The following is a 6000-nucleotide window of genomic DNA, read 5'->3' as shown; positions in this document are numbered from 1 at the left end:
AGTCGTTTTCTGAAGGAGAATTTGTCAGGAAATGTTTTGATGGTGTATGTCAGATAATCTGCCCAGGAAAAGCCAACGTATTTGATCAAAATCCTTTGTCGAGACACAATTCAGCGCAGAATTGAAGATCTGTCTAGTATCTACAGTACAGACCTACAGAGTAAATTTCGTGAAAAAGCTACCGCATTCTTAATTGCTTTATAGGAGAGTACAGATGCAGGACACGGTGCAACGCATGCTTTTTTGTCAGTGGCATATCGGAAGACTTTAAAATTACAAAGGAACTTGTAAATCTTGCCAGTATGCATGGCAGAGTTAAGGGGTTGGATATTTTTAAGGAACTAACTAAAACGTTTGAGGATTGTGGTTACAGTGCAATGGTAGGTTCACACAATGAGCTCGTTGCTCAGGAAAAAATTAAGTGACCAACATACTCTGATGCACAATCACTGGATCATACATCAAGAGGCACGATGTGCAAAAGTTGTTTTTTGGTTCTGGACATGTTTTTTTACTGCCAACAAGTTTAATTTAAATAGAGTTGTTTTTTTAATGTTTTTTCGATGTTGGATACACACACTTTTTATGGAGCTTCAGGAGAAATGGTACCTTGTAAAATCGACTATGAATGCTTTTGTATGCTATTAAAATAAATAACATTTTAGTGCTAACTTACAGTCCTCCTTTATGCTTTTATGTTTAACATTGTTTGTCTTTAAGTGGATCTATATGGTACGCGCTTTGAATAACAAACCGAGGTTAAAATATGACTTAAAATATTGGAAGTAAAATATATAAAAAATGATTAAATTTATGGCCGTTTATTTATTTATTTATAAATCTTTAGTCGTCGCCAATTATTTTTACCCCGGTTTTCACCCCAATTTAGCATGCCCAATTATTATCTGTATCCCCGGCTCACCGCTCGCAACCCCCCCGCCGACTCGGGAAACGGAGGCTGAAACGTGCTCCTTCCAAGCCGTCATTTTTCGCACTGCAGATCCACAGCAACGCCACCAGACCTATAGTGCCGGAGGACAACACAGATCTGGCGGCTCCGCTGCAGAGCCACAGGCGCCCTATCGGCCACAGGGGTCGCTGATGCGCGGTGAGCCGTGGATTCCCCTGCCGACCTAAGCCCTCCCTACCCGGGCAGCGCTCAGCCAATTGTGCGCCGCCCCCTAGGAACTCTCGGTCACGGTCAGCTGTGACATAGCCTGGATTCGAACCTGCGATCTCCAGGCTATAGGGCACATCCTGCGAGGAGCGCCTTTACTGGATGCGCCACTCGGGAGCCCCATTTATGGCCGTTTAAACGGTTAAACGACCGGATGAACAATGGGTTTAAACGTGTAGTCAAATGTAGATTTACAGCCCTAAATGTAATCAATCAACATTGCTTGATAACATTCAATCATGTGATCTATATGCAAGTTGTCAGAACTATGAATCAGAGTGTGAATCATCTGACACTGATCCTGGAGCTCACGATGAAGGTCTGATAAATTGGGCCGTTCAATTTGCCATTAATCTAGATGCACTGTCTGCATTGCTGTCTTATTTCACCCAACTCTGCCAAAGGATGCCAGGACCTTAATTAAAACAAAGACAGCAAGTGGGGTCCAAACAATAATCCTCTGGCAATACACCCCTGGTGTAAAGCTCGGCAGGAAAATAATAATAATGATTTGTAAACAAAACAAATAATAACATGTTATCCGCTCCCACAATACTACGAACACAAATCACCAGTCCGGGTGCGTGCAGTATTGCTCGAGGTGGGTGATAACAAATAACAGTGACTGTGGTGTTGTTGTTCCGGGTAGTGCTGGCCCAAGGCGACAGCTCCGGAGACGTGTTAGCCGTCTAGTAAATTTACAAAACAAAAGACAATTACTAACATTGCTACAAACAAACAAAACACTCACAAATACTTTTTACTTTTTGGGAACTCTCCCGGTCCTTCCAGTTCTGTGTGTCTCTGAACCCAAGCGAAGGAACCGATTACAAGTCTCTGTCCCCTTTTATGCTGTCACGCATGACCCCTTGGTAAACTAATGCAGGTGCCTTTACAATCAGCGGCTGCTACATTGTTTACCTTCCGGGTCAATATGGGCAGCAGTGTGGAGTAGTGGTTAGGGCTCTGGACTCTTGACCGGAGGGTCGTGGGTTCAATCCCATGTTCTGGGTTCTGCTGTACCCTTGAGCAAGGTACTTTACCTAGATTGCTCCAGTAAAAACCCAACTGTATAAATGGGTAATTGTATGTAAAAAATAAAGTAATATCTTGTAACAATTGTAAGTCACCCTGGATAAGGGTGTCTGCTAACAAATAAATAATAATACGTTCTTGCAACAGAGACTCGCCTTCTTCCAGACTGGCCAACTCCCCGACCCGGGAAAGAACTGTCAGTCCAGCCCTTCAAAAGAACTCTGTCCTTGCTGCTTAGCGCCCTCACAGGCCAGGAGGGAGATTTACAATCAGAACTCATTATATTTCCATCACAGAGGCGTTTATTGTTTTTTTGGGTCAAAGGATCACTAAATACAGACTTCCAGCATTTGTTGTACAGACACTATCCACCAGATTAATTAGCCTGAGAAATTGCATTCCAATGGAATTTTCAAGACGACCAAGGGGGCTGAATGAGCTGGATGGGTGGAAAGCCACAGAGTTGAGTCAGTTTCTTCTTTATACAGGACCTGTAGTTCTCTCAGAAATACTAAGTCCAGCTTTGCACCACAATTATTTGCTTTTCTTTGTCAGAATTCATGTACTTGCGAGTCCAAACTTATATATGAATTACTGCAGCTATGCACACCAATTGCTTGTATGCTCTATATGGAAATGAATTTCTTGTTTACATTGTTCACAGCCTCACCCATTTAGCAGCAGGTGTTAGAAATCATGGACCTTAAGATTTATTTTCGGCCTTTCCATATGAAAATTTTCTTGGCAGACTTAAGAAACTAGTGAGGAAACCACACATCCCATTGCCACAGGTTGTACGTCGCTTGTCTGAAGGAAACCTTGGTTGCAATATGCCAAAAAGCAGTCCTAGAGGATGTAGAAAGGAACATTCAAATGGGCCTGTGTCAAATGAGTATTCAAACTGCACACAAAGAAATAATACTGGACACCTGTTGCCTGAGGGTGACTCAGCCAGACAGTTGCATTTGTACTGGCAACAATGTCTGATTAATACAAAACATCACTGTTTGCGATTCAGCTGAATTCATTGTAATAGAGAGGTTTCTGCCCAAAACATCCCTGCTTGATTACCCACTGGATTCTAAGGTGTTGAACGTTTACACAGTAGCCGACCCTTGTGGTGAACTGGAGTGTGTGTTTGTTTTGCTGCCATTCCAGTACTTCATTGTGATTCTTGACTGATACTGTCTTCATGTATAGCCTGCAAACAAATAAGTATTGTAAGTGCAATATCGTAATTAACAGTAATAGAAACAAACATTTACACAAATATTTAACAATAATATAAATAATAGCACAGCACACATTTATACATATTTACACCCCGTCACAATGCCATAATAGAAAAACACTCTTCATGCTGTTTTAAAAATCACTACAGTTTAAAGACAATTATATAAATAGAAAAAAAAAATTGAGCCTGGTTTGCGTTCTAACTATAAGTGTACTTTAAGCATGTGTGGCAATGTGCCCCGCCCCTGTGTGCAATTGTGTGTTATGTGTTATATGTTGTATGTTGCGTGCGTGTGTTAATGTTGGTGTATAGTCATTGGTACACGGGATATAAACGGGTCTGTGTTTCACGTAATTTAAAAAGTGTAGATTTGTATTTAGGCACGAGGAGGGCACAAATCACTTCACGTGCTGGTTAAATGTAATATGTGAGCACGGGGTTGCACAGAATTAATTCACGTGCTGGGATTCAAGTGAATAATTAGTAATTGAATCCCAGCACAACAGTATAAATAGGCACATTTTTAGTCACTCGTGGTTAGGTGTTCGGTGAGTGGAGAACGGGAGAAGGAGAAGGAGAAGGAGAAGGAGAAGGAGAAGGAGAAGGAGAAGGAGAAGGAGAAAGTAGAAGAAAGCGTAAAGATAAGTGTTTTCACTCACCGTGTTTGTTCGTCCCTGTTTGTTAGTGTCTGTCCGTTTTGTTTGTCTTTTTATTTTGGCGTGTAGTGCCGTGTCCCGTGTTTTTGTGTTTAAAACCTTTTATTTTCTGTTTATTAAATGCTGAGCGCGATCACGCGCCCAGCTTATACCAAACCACATCTCTCTGTTTATTTATTTCCTGCATCTGGTCTGACGCCACCCACTCTGGCCGTCTTTGTGACAGCATGTTATATTTGTACTTAATATAAATTGCAAAACTGCTATGTTGTAGTGTAGATGCATAGGATATTTACATAATGAAACCAGTAAAATACCACAACTTATATCATTGTAATAAAGATGTCTGTTTATTAACAGTAAAGTGCAGTATTCTCACTTCAAAACATAAACTTACGGTTTACACCAAGATGTACAAGTATTAAACCGACATACAATGAAATTAAAAACATCTTGCATGTATATTAAGGTGCCTGAAGATATGTTTGTCTTTTTTTAATATAAATGGTTTTTTTTGTTTTTTTTTAGATTTTGATCAAAAAAAAAATCTTTAGTACAAGTTACAACTAACTGAATCTTGAAATGTTACATTTTTAGAGTCCTACAGCAAAGCTTTGAGAAAACTGCCTTATGCAGAACAGTCTGACCTACAAACAGATGGTGAAAATGATGAGCCACCCACAAGCGCAAGAGACAGTAAGTACTTTGTCAGTTTAGTTTTCATAATAGTGCAGGCATTAAACTATACACAGATCCCATTTTAATGTTAATAGGTAGAATACCAGTACTTAAAAAATACAATGACTGTTATCACAGTAAATGAAAACAAAACGGTCATGGATTTTAATGAAATGTATTATCAGGACTATACTGATACTTGACATAGACACCTCCTGAGATTCAAATGCTAGTCACATGTTAATCACATGATTGCTGGTTATGCAACCCACTGGACAGTCATAACTAGTGGTCTGGGAAGGAAATGTAACTTCTGCCCAATACATCAACATTCTCCAAGAAGATGAATTATTGATAACTAGAAAGTGGACAGACTTTTAACATGTTAATGTTATCTTTTAGATAAAAATTATTATTATATAATAGTTTTTTTTCTTAAACAAAATGATTTATTTATTTTTATATAAATGAATAAAATACACACACACCCCTGCACTTCAATAATGCAGGGGTAGACAAAACCAACAAAAACACAAAGGGATTTTTATTTTTTTTAATTGTTTCCAAAACAAAATGTATTTATTTATTTTAAATAAAATACACACACACACCCCTGCACACCCCGGCAGACAAACAAACAAAGGTTTTTTGTTTTTTTTCCCCCTTAAAAGAGGAAGTCAAAATAAATCAAAGTTTAAAACAAAATAGTTTTAAACTTTAAAAAATAAAAATGAAACAAACGGGCAAACAAAGGAGCACATGGCCTGTGCTCCCTGCCTGCCCTTCCCCCACTCTGCACACAGCAGAGATGGGGGATTTTAAACACAAAACGATTTTTAACTAAAAACCAAAAACAGTTGTTCACATAAAAATAATTTTCCTAAGTACAGAAAAATAAAAGCTTTAAAGTAAAATTAACAAATTAATATAATAAGTGTTTTAAAAATAAAAATAAAATGAAAAATCTCTCCTGCACTTGCTTATAAACACAAGTGCAGGGAGAGAAAGGAAAAACTAAAAAAGTGTTTGATTTAAAAGATAAAAGAACCAAATCAAAATGTTTTTAACAAAAAAGGTGCACTACTACTTTAGATAAATGAAAATGTAAAAAGATTTAGAAAATAAAAAGTTTAAATATCTGTTTTTTATAGTTTTAAGTGTTCACTGAGGAGCTCCACAAAAGTGCGACCTCTCAGTAGCAGTCGTAGTAGTTGTAGTAT

This window comes from Acipenser ruthenus, chromosome 55 (assembly GCF_902713425.1).
Source record: "Acipenser ruthenus chromosome 55, fAciRut3.2 maternal haplotype, whole genome shotgun sequence".
NCBI classification, from domain to species: domain Eukaryota; kingdom Metazoa; phylum Chordata; class Actinopteri; order Acipenseriformes; family Acipenseridae; genus Acipenser; species Acipenser ruthenus.
The sequence above is the reverse complement of the archived record's forward strand: the minus strand, read 5'-3'. Positions refer to the sequence as shown.